Source organism: Mastigoproctus giganteus, chromosome 9 (genome assembly GCF_048544385.1).
Source record: "Mastigoproctus giganteus isolate SK-2022 chromosome 9, ASM4854438v1, whole genome shotgun sequence".
Taxonomy (NCBI): Eukaryota; Metazoa; Arthropoda; class Arachnida; order Uropygi; family Thelyphonidae; genus Mastigoproctus; species Mastigoproctus giganteus.
The window spans coordinates 113,842,746-113,862,327 of NC_143583.1; the positions used below are offsets into that span (position 1 = coordinate 113,842,746).

Here is a 19,582-nt window from a genome sequence, read left to right on the forward strand (position 1 = left end):
GCTATCAACTGATGGTGAGCAATTTAGCACCAAACCCACTTACATCTAGCTTGCTTTGCTGTTATTTTACAAATCCTCAAATGGTAATTTTTTTATCACTTGCAGACTTGTAGTCCTGTGCAATTTTTATACCACTCACCCTTTATGAATGCTTTGTTTTATGAGGATGACACAGCTGAAAGAATGAGTTTGCATCAAGTTCTGTTACAAACTTTGAAAAACATCTTTTGAAACAAAATGCTAAAAATGGCATTCAGAAAGTACATAACAATGGGCAAAATGTGAACTTCAAATAAATCTAAGTAGTTAGTAAAATTCAGAAATGGGTTGACCTCTGTTGAAAATGCAGAAATTCGGGTATCTATGAAGCTAGATCAGATCAAAAAGATGCCCAGATGAGTTTGTTGATCTAATTCACCAAAGCAAGCACCTTACCAACCACAATTCAGCAAAATAACAGGGGACTCTCCCGTGCACTATGATGGAAAACTGAACATACGTGCATCAATGTAAGTTGTCGCCATTAAAAACACATTCAGGCTAAAGGTTGTCACAGACTGACTGTCAGTCTGATCATACTTGTGTATGGAGTATGATCCATAAATTAAGTGGCAATCTTCTTGATAGAAAAGCCCTTCATTTTCAAACCTGGGGGTGAACAGAAAGTTTATTTCTAATGTCAAGAATATGTTGATTGCATTTATTGTAACTAGTAGGAAGTTTATGGAATAGTATACTGATCAAAGGATAGGCAAATCATTAAGATTTGCCAAGCTTTGTGCATAAATATCATATAATATGTTAGAAGCATAGTGACATGGTGATACATGCAGAAACTCAAGTGACAGCAGAGGGTTAAGTACTAACTACAGAGAAGGGTTAATGCCTGACAGTTTTGCTAAAAGAATAGCAGATAAGAAAGCAGAAAAAAAACCACAATTCTATACCTGTTGCTTTAACCTGCTGTGAATTGTTAAGCATTACACCTGTTGTTTTACTAATTCTCAAAACATTAGTTTGTAATAATCCAGTTTGTTTGAATTAAAATGGTTACTTTGGCTTTCTTAATTGCTACTTAGTAATTATTACCTGTGTATTCCAAAGCTCATTCTTGAAGTCATTGTCAAAGAGAAATTATGAATTTAGAAATGCAGAGATCACCATTCAAACTTGTCTCATGAATTCTGGTTTCCATATGCAAATGTCTCTGGAAATAATTCTAAACTTCAGAGGGGATGTATTTTAAAATTTTGGAAAGGCTACAAACATTTTGTGGCTGGGTGGAAAAAATCTTGTTAGTATTATTAAAGGTAGGGAGTACAAGGTAAGGGCCGGATTCCTTTCTTTATTCCTCTCTCATGCTAATGGACGCTATACTGAAATAAAGAATTTTTAGCAGAGTTTTCACAGAGGAAATTACTAACATCATTCAGCTTCTGCTGAGTGATGTTAGTAATGCAACTCAGCATCCTAACGAAACTTCTCCACTTCATCAACAGACTGCTTATACAGAGTAACAAAAAATATTTTGTGGACCAATTTCTCCAAGAGACTTGAATATCATGCTTTTGTTTGGGAGGACAACAGAAGATATCAAATTAAAATTAAGCACCTTGATGCTGCATTAAAAAAAGCCAAGGAAATGGAATCTCTGAAGGGTAAATCTACTCTGAAGTTGTTAAAAGAGGTCTGAGAACAAACTATGGCATCTTCTAAGGAGGAGATCTTAAGTGATAAATTTAGCTGAAGTAAAAATTAATGCTCAGCAGCAAAAGTTCTCTACAGAAATAGCTGTCCTGCAACAATATAAAGCCAAGGCTCTGGTAGATGCTCAGCCACAACAAACAAGCTCAAGTTCAATAGAATTGCCTCAGTCTAAACATGGGAAGCCTCCAGCAATAAATAAGTCATTATGATAGGAGCGATCATGCTGTAGAGATCATCATGAAATTAAATGGTTACACAGAAGATAATTAAGATTAAGGCATAACAGTCTGCCTTGTTATCACCTTAAGAGCTTGATAATAAGAAGATCCCAATTTTTGATTGGTCAGGGGGATGGAGGGACACTTATCAAGATACGAGGGTTCAATAAAGAATGATCACAATTTTTCATGAACAAATGTACTGCTTGCTATTTCTAGCTGAGCTGCAGAATTGAATACCACACCAAGCTGCATCACACAGTAATTGCATAGTTGACACTTGCACAAATGGTGTGACCTTGGCAGTCAGTTAAGTTTATGCCTATTCTGTTTCACCTACGTAACAATGGACGTGCCATTCAAGACACAGTATGCTGCTCTCAACTTTTGTTTCCATCTCCAGAAAATATCAGCTGAAGTGTATGAAATGTTAAAGAGGTTTATGGCGAATCTACGCTTCCATATATGGAAGCATATAATATTCAGCAGTAGGAAGCATGCACAGCATTCTCCATGACCATTTGGATATGACGTGTTTGAGCAAGCTGGGTTCCAAGGCTACCCACACTCAACAACAGCAAGTTCGCATAGTGGTTTGTCTGGAGCTGCAACAATGGTTACTGAGGATGGTGACGTCCTGTACAAGGTGATAATGGTGGATGAGACAGGGCTTCATTTCAACCCAGAGACCAAGTAACAAAGCCCTTTGTTTTGTAAGTCTACATCACTGCCCACACAGAAAAAAGCAAAAGTTGTGGCTTCTGCAGGAAATGTTGTAATCATCTCATTTGCTGACATTCAAGGAATGGTTTACTAGAATATTGTCACAGCTGATTGATTGCAGAATGTTGCAGTTTGAAGTGTGCTAACTGACAAATTCTTCTATAAACTTGGGAAAAGTGCTACAGAGATGCTGCAACATTACCAAAAGTTTACGGAGATTTACTTTGATGACCACAGCAGTTTGTGAATAGATTAATCAGTTTAAAGATAGATGGCAAATGCTGGAAGATGAACCTCGCAGGATGCCCTTCGACATCATGAAACAAAGAAAATGTCATGAAAGTGAAGGAACTCATGTGAAATGATAGGTGAATGACTGTTGTTGAGGTTGCCCATGAAGTTGGCTGTCTGTAAGCTCGGCATAAACAACCCTTATGCAAAATTTAGGGATGAGTTGCATGTTTGTAAAGTCACTTCCATGCTTGCTGTTAGGCAATCAAATGGACCTGCAGGAAAGCCATTGCAGGTGATTTGTTGGAAAAATCTACAGAGGATCTGAACTTCCTAAGAAAAATCATCACTGGGAATGAAAGTCATAAGGTTTTTGCTTATGACCTTGAGAACAAGATGAAATCAAAATGGAACCCGAAAATGTCCCCACAGCCCAAGAAGGTTGTGCAATAAAAGCCAAAGTCGTGATGATCTTTTTTTTTTTTTTTTCAACATTAAGGGCATAGTGCACTATGAATTTGTGACTAGGGGGAGAAACATTACTGCTGCTTACTTTTTTGAGGTTTTGACATATTTGCACGAAAATGTGAGGTGAAGATGACCTCAAAATTGGAATGGCTAGATCCTGCACTATAACAATGTGCTCAGTCATATGACAATGGCAGTTCTCGGCTGCAAAAAAAAGAAATCAGTCGTGCAGCAGCCTCCCTACTTCCTCAACTTTGCAACCACCTGACTTCTGGCTGTTCCCTAACTTGATAGACTTGCCTCAAGTGTGTTATATCGTGATTTATGTCTCTCCAGAATTTATCCAGTTTTGTGTCTTTTGCCCACCACTAGTTCAAAAATGTGTCAATGTTGAGTATAACGGTTGAGTGAGTGAATAGAGTTTCTTTTGGAGGTTGACAGTTGGAGAATAGTGAACAAATAACTAAATTTCTAAAATGACTGTCTTTCTATGCTGGCTTTGGTTGCCATTGACTTAATGGCTGCCTGTTATTATAGTTTGCTTTAACTATCAGCTTGAATATTTTAGTTCTGTCTTTGTTCTTCCCTAATTAAGGAGTGAACAGGACTTGAGAATTTTGTTTTGGACTTTTGGGTGGCTGATTCTGTTGTTAGAAAGTTTGTGTGACACCAACAGACAGCCATTTTTATTTTTGTTGGCTTATAGCAGTGGTTTTCAACATTTTTTTAAAAACGGCACCCCTAAGTAATTTATTTTATTCTGCAGCACCCCTACTCGATTTTCTGCCTGTTAGATCCGATTGTGTGTGTGTGCGCGTGTGTATGTGTGTGTACACGCATATATATCTAATATTAAAAAAGATATGTTATATGATAGTTATTACAATAATATAATTATAAAAATTAAATTTCATAATACAAATTATATATATATATACAGTATATAATAATTTTATTCTTTAAATAGAGGTACTAAGTAAACATCAATTATAGATCACCACAAAATTAAAAAGATACTGTACACCTTTTTATATTGAAATAAACATAAATTTTAAAAAAATAATACGTTTATGTAACTTAAACCCAAATTACATGGTACCCCTGGAATGTTGTTGCGGCACCCCAGTTGAAAAAACTACTGGCTTATAGCCTTACATGTTTTCTATTTTTGAAACGGCCATCTTTTCTTCCTAGATGGCCATTTGGTGCCAAAATGACAGACATGTGGTAATTTTGGAGGGAATTGATTGCTGTACAGCCATATTAGTTTTAGTACCATCTGCTTAGCTTTTGCAAATGGATCGATATCAATAAATGTTTGGAAATGTTTTATATGGGTGCCTAATGAGAATAAATAGCTTAAAATATGGTGTGGTGTGGTGTGCAAAGAGACATTTTTGAAAATCTCTCGCATTTTGGAGGGTTATATCTTGCTTACTATTGGCTTTATTCACCTAAGACTTTGGCTGCCTGTTAGATCCGATTCCCTGTGTGTGTGTGTGTGTGTACTCATATCTAATGTTAAAAAATATATGTTATATGATAGTTATTACAATATAATTATAAATATTAAATTTCATAATACAAATTATATATATACAGTATATAATAATTTTATTCTTTAATAAAATAGAAGTACTAAGAAACATATATGAGGTAATTTGGTGATGTTCCCTACCACAGATAGGGAACATCACCAAATTATCTCATTCTCATTGCAGCACACCCTAGGTGTATTTAAGGAGTTGATAATTTCTCAGCTCCTATTGGTTGTTTTCATCTGTAACTTGGTGAACAGGAACATCGTAGCTTTTACTTCCTTCCATTAGGATTGCAGCACCTCCTGGTAATTTTTCCAGAAGATTTGAAATTATAAACTTTAATATATATGTTATGGATGCTGCTGCGTTAGCACTAAGAACACTTTGAAAAGTGTATTAATTAATAATTGTTTGCACACTGAGTTCTCAGTGAATTTTTATATTATGAAAATAAGAAAATATACTGTTTGTGTTCTCACTGGGTTTGCAGTGAGGATAAGTAGTTTTGTTATTTAAATACATTATATCCACTGTGTTTGTGCGAGGTAATAGCGTAATTAGTTGTATAGATTAAGAGTTGTAACTAAATACTATATTATGTCAGAGGAAAAATCTTTTTCTCAGATGCCAGAAGACTCAATACTTGCCCATGTGGATGAGACAGGTTTAGGTTGTTTAGCATTAGTAGAGGCACATGATGCATGCAAGAAAGCAAGCTTATGCAGTTTCAGCCAAAAAAACCCTCCTCCCCTCCATTTGTTCCAAATGCCTATTCAGCTCAGCCTTTAATTTATTTAGGCTATCAACTTCCACAACAAAAGATGGAAGTCTGTTCCACCAATCATCTAACCGCTGGCTAAAGCAAATTTCCACACATCTATTCTACAACTGTCTTTCCTCAATTTGAATCTGGGCCCACTCAATCTGAGCAAGAGGAAGAATCCCATCAGCATTCAGTTTGCTCAACCCATTCAAGGCCCTAAGAGGTGATCTCAATCAGATCACCTCTTAGGTGCCTACTCTCCAGGTGCTGCAATTTGTAGAACTTAAGCCTTTCTTGGTAAGAGCACCCCTTTGTTGCCCTTCTTTGTACTCATTCTAGCAACTCTACATCCTTCCTAAAATGAGGCCTCCAGACCTGTACATAGTACTCCAGGCGTGGCATGACCATTGTCTTGTATAATGGGATAATTACTTCCCTGTCCCTGCTAGCAAAATTCCTATATATCATTGACAAGACTCCATGACCTGTCCTGGCAGCTACTCTGCACTTCTCAGTGAACTTCATATTTGAGTACACAATTACCCCTAGATCTTTTTCACTTTCCACTCCCCTGAGTGTAGCACCACACAGTTGGTATATTTCTCTTCGGTTATTGCTACCCACGTACAGTACTTTGCATTTGTCAATGTTAAACTTCAGTTGCCACTTTTCAGCCCATTTGCCCAACTTATCTAGATCCAGTTGGAGTAGCGTACTGTCTTTACTGCTGTTAACAACCCTGCCAACCTTTGTATCATCTGCAAACTTGGACATTAAACTGACATACCTTCATCAATATCATTGATAAAAATACAAACAATGGGCACAACACCAAACCCTGGGGAACTCCACTAGTAACATTTGTCCACGAAGAGCAGTGTCCACTGATTACCACTCTCACTCAATCATCCCTTTATCCATTGTAGCAACTTACCCTTAGTGCCATACCTCTCCAATTTGTACAGCAGTCTTCCATGTGAAACAGTATCAAAAGCTTTCCTGAAATCCAAGTATATGATATCAAAATTATTTTTGGCATTCAGTTTGTGACCACATCATAGTATCCAATCAAATTGGTCAGACAAGACCTCCCTTTAACAAACCCATGCTGTGTCTTTACTATTACTGCAGTCTTGTCCAGATGATCTGCAATGCTTCTTTAACCAGTGATTCCATTATTTTCCATAGAACACAAATTAAACTAACAAGTCCATAGTTATCTGTGTCATCTTTTGAACCCCCTTTGTGAATTGGTGATACATTTGCACACCTCCAGTCCATGGTGACCTCCCCTGAGTCCAAGGAAGCTCTCGTAATTATGGCTAAGGGTTTGCTTAATTCCTTTGCTGCCTCCTTTAATATAACTGGATAGATCCCATTCACCCCAGGTGCTTTTTTTTATGTTTAACTTAAACAATTTCTCCTAAAAAAAATGCTCTCGATTATTACAAAATCACTTAGCTCCCTGTTAGAGTTTGATAAACTGGCACTCCTCTCACTGAATAACTCCTTGTGTGTGAATGTAGATGCAAAATACTCAGTTTATCAGCTACCTAAGCATGATCATCAATAGTCAACCCATCTATGTTAAGTGGTCCAATCTGATTCATCCCTTTCCTTCTAGAGTTTACATAAGTAAAGAACTCTTGGCTGTTTTTCTTTGCATGCTTTGCCAAGGATTTCTTGTAATATGCCTTTGCCTGCCTATCCTCCTTAGTGACTTGAATACAGACTAGTTTATATTTACCATAGCCTTCTGTGTCACCTGATACTTTATATGACTCCTATACATTTTTCTTCTCTGCTACAAGCATCATTAGTTCATCTGAGAACCATTTATGCCTAAACCTTGAACAGTATTTCTTAGTTGGAATGAAAATCCTAGTATCCTCCAAAATGAAGTCCCTGAAGACTTCTCATTTAGAATTCAACATTGGTATCATCAGTTGATCCCACTGTACAGAATTTAAAAACTGTCTGAGACCCCTGTAGTCACCTTTACAAAAGCAAAAGCCCTTCCCTTTAGCCTCGATGGTAGTTACATTCTTAAGTAATTCCCACATCAGTAAATTGTGATCACTGTCACCCAGTGGTTCTTTTATCTGAAAATTCTTAATGCAAGAATAATCACTGCTGATAATGAGACAAGAGTATTACTCCCTCTGGTTGCCTCTCGAACAAGTTGCCGTAGAAAACAGTAATCCAAAAAAAGTCTTGCTAGTGTGCAAGTGACCAACGCCCAAGTTCCAGTCAATATCTGGAAAGTTAAAATCCCCGATTATAAGACATTCTGATTTACTGGCCCACTATTTTTCTGCACAATTACTGTTATACTCAGATTCATTACTCCTATAACACACACCTACTCTCATTTTTCCTTTCCCAGCCCAGTGCTTATGTCACACCAAACAGACTCAACATTGCATTGTCCACCAACATCAATTAGATGCACTTCCTTAGATTTTATGTGTTTAACTAACAGCATAACCCCTCCTCCCTCTTGTCCTGTCTATTCTTTCTATACACATTTTACTCGCCAAATTCCAATTCTGCACTACTTATGTCTGTGTGACACCATGTCTCTGATATCCCAACAATATCTACCTTTGATGTCTTGACTAGCACTTCAAGCTCATAAAATTTATTAACTATACTCCTAGCAGTGATGTACATGCAAGTATACATCCACCTGTTTCTACTCTTAGATACCCTAACACAGCCCATATATTTATTTGTTCCACTATGACTCCCAGCAGTCCTGGAAATCTCCATTGCCTTGCTTTCCAGGCTGCTGCTCATTATAATAGAAGCAGGGCAAGGATCACTTTTGCCTATGACTGCAGCCACTGTTAACCCTTTAGTCTGTGTATTCCCCCAAGCTAGTGGTTTTCTGACCCACCTAACACTGCCTCGATAGCATCAGCAAATATTCTTGCACCCTTTCTATTTAAGTGTACCCCATCCCTGTAGAAGCAGTCTCTCCTGTCAACAAGCACAGACCAGGCTGGAAAAAAAAATTCTACCCCTTGGGCCTTGCACAGTTTACAGGGCCTTTTAAGGAATTTGTAAATATTTTGGGACAACAGTTTCCCAATCTTGCCCAGGAAGGGTTAAATGATTTGGACAGCAGTCAGAGTATGACCGGTTTGATTAATGACAATGCAACACTGGACTTTGTGTTTGCAATTAAAAATAACTTGTCTGTGTTAAAAGTAGGCTAAAGCTATGTCAAATATGACTGCTGAAGTAGGGAAAGCATGGAATAGTTTGGAACGTTTATTATTTGAGTTAATTATAGGGAATGGTAAATTAAAAACAGAGCTTAAATGTAAAACTTTGCCTGTTTCCTTTTTGGCACCTACATATGTATCTGTGGCTGCCTCAGGATCAGGCTTACAGGTTCTTCCAGTGTGAGCCCCTCAGAGAATCAATCTAAACATGCTGTGTTAATCCGTGCTGATGAAAATTGTCAGCATAAAACAAGTGAGGAAATTAAACAGGTGGCAACAAGTGATTTTAAGAAAGATCTAATAAAAATAAAGTATGTTAGTAAAGTCAGAGACAGAGGTGTGGTTATAGAGGCTGCCTCTGCTCTGGACCTTGACAAAATAAAGAGTTGTAATAAATTTAGTGACCATAAATTAAAAATAGAATTGCCTAGAAAATTAAATCCTACTTAATTATATACGATGTAAATAAAAATATTAATGATGAGGAATTCATAAAAGATTTCTATGACAAGAACTTGAGTGAGATCATCTCTGAAGAAGAATTTAAGAGTTCTTTTAAGGTGAGATTTAAAATTAAGTCTAAGGTAAAAAACAACCTGCATTGGATTGTGGAAGTCCTGGCAAGTATCAGAAAGTTGCTCATTGACTCGGGAAATTGAGTTTTCATTGGCTGGGCTTCCCACAGTGTTAAAGACCTCATAATAGCATCAACATCCTTGAAATGCCTCGGTTATGGACATTTGGCCTGTAAATGTCAACAGACTGATTTCACATGTGGCCACTGTGGCAAATTGGTACACCAAAAAATGGTTTGTCCTAATCTGGATTTGCTGGACTCTTGTCCAAACTGCAGACTTTGTAAAAAGAGAGCAGATTGTTCTTACCGTAACAATATATGTCCAGATGCTTAAGAGCCCAGGAAATTACAAAATCACAAACTAATTACGTTCAATCCAACTAATACAAAAAGTATTAATGAAACTTTAAAATTGCTACAACTCAATCGTTAGCGGTTGCTCTCTATCTCTAATGATTTAGCTAGAACAGTTTTATATCATAATATAAAAATTTTGGCTTTACAAGAAGTATATTTATATAAAGGTGTTGTAAAGGGATTTTCTCTTGCTTCTAAGATTGTTCACTTGATTCCTGATATCTCTGGTACTGGTGAAAATGCTGTGTCCAGGGTTTGGGCAGCTCTGGTTGTTGTAGGCCCAAATATAACTGTTACAAAGATAGTTGGCCTTGTATAAAGCATTCAGCTTGTGCTTGCTTGGGGGAAGTTTTGGTGAAATCAGTATTCTCTCCATGTACTTTCAGTTTTCTCAACACTATCAACGGATAGAACCTTTTCTAAATTTCCTGGAAGTTGCCCTCATTAAGCTAGCTGGCAAGAAAGTTATATGCTTAAATGCTAATGCATCTTCTACTTTATGGTATGCTCCAACAACTGACTTAAAGGGAGAGTTGTTGGAAGACTTGCTTATATCTAAGAATCTTAAAATTCAGAATAATAGGGGTTATTTTGTCTACTTTGTCTCCTACTTTGTCTCCGCTAGTAGTGGTTCTTTCATAGATATCACAGTTTCAAATTCCTCTTTTGGCAGGTTTGTCCATCCTGATCAGCCGGTGACCATAATCCTATAACTTTCGATATAGTTTTTATAAGACAACAAAAACACATGGATAAGACTTTTGATTTCCCTAGATATAAAACAAAGGATGCTGATTGGAGACTTTTTGAGAATAAAATTAGAAAATTCATTACAGATGAGGTGATTGATAATATAAAATTATTATCAGCCAAGAATAAACTAATAAGGTTAGAGAAATTTTTGGAAAAATTTGTGATGCCATGGTGATCGGATGATTTAACAACTTTAAGAAATGAGTTAAGAACTAGACAAATTCTCAAAGAGCTAGAAGAAATAATAGGTTTGTGAGTGACCTATCATGTTTAAAAGATCTTTATAAGGAGGCTAGAAGGAAATATTTTAATCAAATTTATAAAAATGAAAAATCCTCCTGGAGAAATTGGTGATGACTTCCTTGCAAAATGAACCTTGGGGGCCTTGCTTTTAGAGTTGTGATTGAAAAGTTACACCCTGCCGAGGTTTTTTCAACCTTGACTATCAATGACCGTGATACGGTGGATTGATCGGAATCCAAGAATGAGATTCTTAATGGAATAATTTGTCAAGATGTGACGTTGCCTGAGAGTATACCCCAGACTGACCTTAGAATAGGGCATCTTCCTTATTCAGGACCTTGTGAAGAAGATAATTTCAATCTCTTGGAGGTTGGTATGGCTATTGATTCCTTAAACAATAATAAATGTCCTGGGTCAGACCTTCTTGAGGTAGTTGTTTTAAACTGTATTTGGAAGCCTAAACCTGATATTGTGGTAAATCTTTAAACACTCATTTAAGTGAAAGGCATCTTTCCTTCTCTTTGGAAGAGAGCAAATTTGAAGATTATCAGAAAACCTGTAAGCCAATCAATAATCCTTTGTTTCGTCGGATTGAACATTTGTCTATTTTAGGCAAAGTGCTATAAAAATAAATAGTTGCTCATTTTATGAATTATTATACTTCTAAGGGTCTGCAAGCTGACTGTCAATTTGGTTTTCGAAAAGGGAGCTCTTCTGTGGATGCAATTTGCTTCCTTCTTGATTCGGTTTCTACTTCAAATTCTAAGTACATCCTCGGCCTCTTCATGGACTTCAAAAAGGCCTTTGATACCGTTTGGTGGCAAAATGTCTTAGTGAGGTAGTGGTAGTAGTAGTAATAGTGGCATGTGATGCAAGAAAGCAAGTGTATGAGCTTATGCAGCATCAGCCAAAAAAAAAAATTACAAAACAATCCCCTCTAAATATTTGTCCAGTTCCACCTTAAATTTATTTAACCTAACTTCTAAAACAAAAGATGGAAGTCTGTTCCACCAATCAACTAAAGGCAAATTTCCACACAACTATTCTACATCTGTCTTTCCTCAATTTATGCTCCTTAGGTTCGTAATCTGAACAAGTGGAAGAATCAAATCAGAATTCAGCGTGCTCAACCCATTCAAGGCCTTATACACCTCAATCCGATCACCTCACAGGTGCCTAGTCTCCAGCTGCTGCAATTTGCAGAACTTAAGCCTCTCCTGGTAGGATGATCCCTTCATTCCCCTCACTTAGTGAGGGGAATGAAGGGATCTTACCAGGAACCTAAGTCTTGTTGCCTTTCTCTGTACATGCTCAAGCAAATCTACATCCTTCTTAAAATGAGGCCTCCAGACCTGCATGCAGTACTGAAGGCGTGGCCTGACCATTGCCTTATACAGAGGGACAATCACTTCCTTTTCCCTGCTAGCAAAATTCCTGTATATCATTGACAACACCCATGTCTACCCCGGCAGCCTGACTGCATTGCTCGGAAAACTTCATATCTGACTGCACAATTACGCTCAGGTCTTTTTCATTTTCTACCACCTTAAGTGTAGTACCACACAGTTGGTACATTTCTCTAGGGTTACTTCTACCCATATGCAGTACTTTGCATTTTTCAATGTTAAACTTCAGTTGCCACTTCTCAGCCCATCTGCCCAAATTTTCTAGATCCTGTTGTAGTAACACACTGCCATTACTGTCATTAACAACCATGCCAACCTTTGTATCATCTTCAAACTTCGATACTAAGCCTGATATGCCTTCATCAAAATCATTGATAAATATACAAAACAACAATGGACCCAACACCGAACCAATGGGACTTCATTAATAACATTAGTCCATGAAGATTACCCATTGATTACCATCCTCTGTCTTCTCCCACTCAACCATCCTTTTATCCATTGTAGCAACTTACCCTTAATACCATTCCGCTCTAAAATTTGTACAGTAGTCTTCCATGCGTAACAGTGCCAAAAGCTTTCCTGAAATCCAAGTATATGATATTAAAATTAGTTTTTTGCATCCAGTTCCTTTGTAACCACATCATAATTCCCACTTAGAATTTTACCCGGAACAGAAGTTAAACTAACTGGTCTGTAATTACTTGTGTCACCCTTCGATTCCCCTTTGTGAACTGGGGACACATTTGCACATCTCCAGTCCGTGGAGACCTCCCGAGTCGAAGGATGCTCTCATAATTATGGCTAAGGGTTTGCTTACTTCCTTTGCCACCTCCTTTAATATAACTGGATAGATCCCATCCACCCCATGTGCCTTTCTTATGTTTAATTTCAACAATCTCTCCTCCACTTTGTTCTCAGTTATTACAAAATCATTAAGCACCCTGTTACAATTTGATAACCTTGTGGCATTTTCAAACCTTAATAACTCCTCATGTGTGAATGTAGATGAAAAATACTCATTCAGTTTGTTTACTATCTGAGCAGGATCATCAACAGTCGAACCATCGATATCAAGTGGACCAATCAGATTCATCCCCTTCCTTTTAGAGTTTATACAAGTAAAGAAATCCTTGGTGTTTTTCTTAGCATCCTTTGCCAAAGATTTCTCGTAATCTGACTTCACCTGCCTAACCTCCTTTATGACTTGATTACAGACTAGCTTATATATATCATAGGCTTCTGTTTCGCCTGATAATTTATATGTATCCCATGCATTTTTCTTCTCTGCCATCTCATTAGTTCATTTGAGAACCATTTAGGCCTAAACCTTGAACAATATTTCTTAATAGGTATGAAACTTTTAGTAGCTTCCACTATTAATTCCTTGAATGCTTCCCACTTAGAATTTTCTGTTGGTAACATCATCAGTCAGTCCCACTGTACAGAATTTAAAAACTGTCTGAGACCACTGTAGTCACCTTTACGGAAGCAAAATGATGGTAATTATATCTTTAAGTAAATCCCACATCAGTACACTGTGATCACTGCCACCTAGTGGTTCCTTTATCTGCAAATTCTTAATACACGAATGATCACTGCTGATAACCAGATCAAGAGTATTACCCTCTCTGGTTGCCTCTCGAACATGCTGCTGCAGAAAACAATCATCCAATAAATCCACAAAAGTCTTACTAGTGTGCGTGTGACCAACCCTTAAGTTCCAGTCTATATCTGGGAAGTTAAAATTCCCCATTATAAGACATTCTAATTTACTAGCCCACTCTGTTTCTCTGTACAATTGTTCATTGTACTCATTCGAGTCATTAGGCCTATACCACACTACTCTTATTTTTCCTTTCGCAGTGCTTATCAGTGCTAATCAGTTTGGTCACACCAAACTGATTCAACAGTGCACTGTTCATCTATATCAACTGGATGCACTTTTGATTTTGTTTTTCTTAATTAACAGCATAACACCTCCTCCCTTCCTATCCTGTCTATCCTTTCTTTACATTGTACTCCCCAAATTCTAGTTCTGCATCCCTTATATCTGTGTGATATCACATCTCTGCTATCCCAACAATATCCGCCTTTGATGTCTTGACCAACACTTCAAATTCAAATTTATTTACTATACTTCTAGCATTGGTATACATACAATGCAAGTATACATGTACCTATTCTTATTATTCTTTACCCTAACACATTCTATATACCCACCTGTTTTACGATGACTGCCATCACTCCCTGAAACACCCAATACCCCCCCACTCCACGCCATTGCTTATTCTAATAGAAGTAGTGCAAGAATCACCTACACCTCTGCCTACAGCTACTTTTAACCTTTCAGTCTGTGAAAGGTTCCCCCCCCACCTCAAGCTAGCAGTTTTCCGACCCACCTAACACTGCCTCGATAGCATCAGCAAATATTCTTGCACCCTTTCTATTTAAGTGTATCCCATCCCTGTAGAAGCAGTCTCTCCTGATAACAAGCACAGACAGGGTGAAAAAAAATTTTACCCCTTGAGCCTTGCACATTTCCTCCAGGGCCTCGAGGTTCCGAGAGGCAGGGGTTTGTTTGTTTGTTATTTGGTTTTTAGGAGCATTAGCAACTAAGGCCATATTGCTGCGGGATATGCGGTGGTCATTTCGTGACCTTTCCGCATCCTCCGTATTTGGTGGTGACGGGCTCGAACCCCGGTCTAATCAAGAAGCGTGTGCTACGCACTGCTGCTCCTTCCCACCTGGCTACGGAGGTGTCTCCGAGAGGCAGGGGATTCTGCCCATTTGTATCAGCTTATCTCTAATTATTTTGAAAATAGGTCTTTAGTGATCTACTCTGGAGTCTGTTCCATGAAGCAGGTAGTCATCAGGGGCTGTCCTCAGGGATCGGTGCTTGGGCCGGTGGTCCTCGATGGGTGGTTCAATCGTCAATATGATAATGTGCATAAGGTGGCTTATGCTGATGATCTGGCAGTACTCTTGTTTGGGGAGTCTCGTTTGCAGTTAGAACAACATTCTAATGATATTCTGCTTGATTTTCAAGAGTGGTGCACTGTCCATAAATTGGCTATCTCAATAGAGAAATCGAAGCAAATGCTTTTGAAGGGCTCCCTAAATCTAAATAGACCACTTACTATTAGAATTAATGATCAGGCTTTAAAAATTGGTAGGCAATATAAATATTTGGGAATTATAATTGATGACAAGGTTGAACTTTATAGCTCACACTAAATACTTGGTTCAAAAAAAATCAAAAACCTTACAGGTAAACTAATAAGAATTTCAAAATTAATTTGGGGTATAAAACCAATGACTTTAAACTTTTACTATGGCTGTATTTTCCATACCAATTATGAGTTATATTGCTGGCGCCTGGGGATTCTGTGTACATAATAGCTTGGTGATGAAATATTTTTCAGGCTCAGCATTTCTTTCTACTTACCATAAGTAGATATTGTCGTACTGTATCCACTATGGCGCTCCAGGTGTTGACTGGAAAATTACCCATAAAATATGAAATTATATTTCATTACCTACAGTACTTCGGGAGCAAATCTTTGCCTGCTAGAATTGGTAATTATAGTATTAATTTAGAATTGTCTTTGAAAGAAGATAATATCAGAGTAAGAAATGAATTTATTGCTGATTGGCATTGTCAGGGAATACAGCTGATGTTGGTAGAGTAACTGAAAAATTTCTTCCTATTGTGTCAAAATTTCCGAGACAGAAAATTGCTTGGTTTTGTTCAGGCCCAACCATTTCTTTTCTTTTGTCAGGGCATGGAAGTATCAATTCAAGGTTATTCTCCTTGGGCCTAGTGGATTCCCCCTTGTACAATTGTGGCACAAATGAAACTGCTGAACATCTAATTTGTATGGAGACTTAAGACAGGAATTATGGTGCTTAACAGAGGTTTTTCATAATGACGATTTGCTTACTTTGATAGGTAACAAAGAGAACTTTTTTGGCTTTCTCCTGTTTTGCTGACAGACTTTTTAAAAGAAGGGCTATTCTAACAGAAAATATTCATTAAAGTCTACAGACATATTTCATATGATAAATTGCGTTGTGCAGTTAACTGAAATATGTGACATTCAGTTCTTGTGATAAACAAGGTAGAATTACACAAATAAAGTCTGAATGTCAAAGTAATATTTCGTTTTTACTTTGGTAAAGGAATGCTAAGTGGTATTTTAGCTAATGGAAAAATGTCTTCTCAAACAGTTATTAAGAAAGAAATTGTTGAGCACTCATAAGTGTTTAGTTTATGGTGATATATGGTGGTTTGTGTTATTATGTAACAGTTTTGTTCTATGAACATCTTAAACTAAGATGTTTAAGATGTTTTGTGTTAAGTTATAGGTTGTATCGTGTTCTCAAAAAAAAGATTTTGAGAATGGAAATAGTCTTTTGTTACAGACTTACTGTCAGGAGATCTTCTGTTTTTTAGTGCTTAAAATTGAGCACTGAACTATATGCTGTGTTTAAATGATTAAGATGAAAAGCAAATGTATATAATAGGTTAGATTGGTTTGCTCAATATTTTGTGGAGAATTCTTGTTTGGTTTTATTGAGTTTGAACATTTCTCATAGAATTATGTATTATAGTTGTAATTGGTTTGGTTTACAATTGTACTTTTACTAGACCTGATGCTATTGCTCTTTTAGATTTAATTCTAGGTGTATATAGAGTTTCTTTTATTTTGTTGTTCCTGTGTTGGGATAATACTGGATGTTTACATGTTTAGATTATTTCAATTATGGATGTAATTGTTTTGGTTGCTGTAAGGCTGTATATAAGGGTTCCTTGTTCCAGTGTTGATCCTAGAGTTGGTCAGTGCTGGATGACTTTCTGTACAGCTTTTCAATCCTAGATCTTTAATCTTTAAGATTAAAGATCTAGGATTTTTAAAGATTTAATCTTTAATATTTAAACTTCCATCCCTTTTCCCACACTTCTCCCACTTATTCCTGTTTCCTTTCCGTTTCCTGGAATTTCAAGTTTAATGAAATCCCACTTAGTGTCTATTGAAAGTTAGTCCCATCCCTAGCTGTGGAGCTAGGGATGGGAGTCAGGGGTCGGATGATTGGGTGTCTCCTGTCCTTTGGCTACAAAATGCCAGGTGCCGGCAAACAACATTCAACAAAACAAGACACATACTACAGACAAACATTCACACTTTGCTGACCTTGCTGCATAGCCTTACTGACGACATTGCGGCATATAGGGGGGAACCCTGGAGCCCACCAAATAAACAAGAACACTTTGTTCCCCAAGCTGAAAATGGTGGAGAGGGCAAAAAAAAAAAAAAAAAAAAAAAAAAAAAGCCAAAAGTGATCCTATGTGTGCTTAAAAAAAAATGATTTTAAAGAATGTTTCAAAGTTTGGGAACCGATGGAGCTGCGTGTGTGTGTGTGTGTGTGTGTGTGTGTGTGTGTGTGTGTGTGTGTGTGTACACAGAAGGAAGGTACTTTGAAGGTGATTAAGTTAGTAAGCCAACTATTCACTCAAACTTATACAGCAAAATGTAAGAATTACATTTTGAATGTAACTTGTACATATTAGATGAATAAGAAAGTACAGTTGATTGTACCATAAAATATGTCTGCTATTCACTGCAGACATACTACCCAAAGTCATTAGTAACATCTTTCCTAGTTATGTTATTTTATTTCTTTCAGCAAGAGGTAACAACAATGTGATTTATTGTGGCACTAAAAAATGGTTTTTAAGGTAAGTATTGTAAGTTTGTATGTTGGAAAACCTTGTTATTTTCGGTTTAATCACTGCTGTCATTTCTTTCCATAACTACAACAACTAATTTTGAATAAAAGATACCCAAGCAGTAGACATTTGATATATAAGCAAAAGGAAAGGAAGGATGAAAGGACGACAAATCCATCTGTAATTAACTATGACAACTCATAAAATTATTTCTTAATTTATAGGGTTACGAGGTCCTGAAAAGTATTATGTAAATTAAGTGCTAATTTCCTGTGAGAAATAATGGAGAAGGAGGGGCTGCATAGAACTGCCAAGCTAGTGCATACTGTTGAATTCAAAAATTATAGATACATATGTTTCCTTCATGAAAAATGTTTCAAGTAGTACCAAAAATTATCTTTATGTAGTGCTTTTAAATCCATATCGATAATGTAGATAACAAAGTTACAGTAGAGAGCTGCAAAATAACAGCTCTGTACTGTAACTCCCCCAATTTGCTGCTACTATTACAAAAATGATTTTAAAAACTTTGTATCGAAAGTAAGACAGAAATTTACAAAAATAATAATGATAACTAGGGAGCTTTGCTCCCTGCTTGCACTTCCTTTGATAAAATGAAATACTTACAGAAGTAAGTATTTAAGTACATCGTGTCAACCACCAGCTATGAATAAATAAATACGTTACATATAAAAATCAAGAATGGTACTGCATGGTCATGCTAGACAAACAAAGCGTGCACAAGGTTTATCTAGCATGATCATGCTAAAACAGAAGCCTGTTTTTCCAAAGTTAAACAAGCTTCTGTTACGTATTTTAGTATTCATTATGTATTGCCATGTAATCCGCATCCCTCTTCTCCCATTGGCTGAATAAATATCACTAGGGGGAAAATTATTTTAATGTATAGAAAGATGATAATAATAACAAATGGCACAACACTACCTCAACAAGGAGACCACACTGACACAGACAGAAGAAACAAAGACAAAGATGAGCGAAGAAGACACTCCATGGCAGACACTACAATGACCTCCATCAAGACTACGTAGATAAGATGGCTTCCAACAGTTGGCTCATGAGTAGAAGGCTCTTCCATGACACTGAATGATTCATGCTTGCCATCCAAGACCAGGTAATCAACACCAGGAACTACAAGAAATACATCACTAAGGACCTAGATGACACATGTCAACGTTGCCCACCTGGCACTAGAAACAATCCAGCACATCACTGCAGGATGATCACCCAGCCAGATTACACTCACAGACACGACAAAGTAGTCAGGATAATACATCAGAAGCTAGGGCAAAAATACCAGCTGATCAAAGGAAGTTTACTGTATTACAAGTACAAGCTTCAGGCCATACTAGAGATCTCTACTCGACTATACTGGGACCATGCCATAGTAACAGATAAGATGATCTTGCACAGACCAGATATAACCCTCATCGACAAGAAAATGGCTACCTATCTGACTGACACAGCAGTATCCAACACCAGCAACCTCCAGAAAACGTATGAGATAAATATCAAGAAGTATTCAGACCTAAGACAGGAAGTCAAAGATATGTGGCATATGGAATAAGTAATGGCCATCCCAATCATCGTGTCAACCACCAGCATGGTGCCAA

At 37.2% G+C, this 19,582-nt stretch overlaps 1 protein-coding gene across 1 annotated transcript in view; it reads right to left on the reverse strand.

The window, feature by feature from the left end:
- Positions 1 to 19,582, reverse strand: part of LOC150080654 (targeting protein for Xklp2-A-like) — a 231,563-nt gene that overhangs the window by 137,619 nt on the left and 74,362 nt on the right. The gene's annotated exons all lie outside the window — the stretch shown is intronic.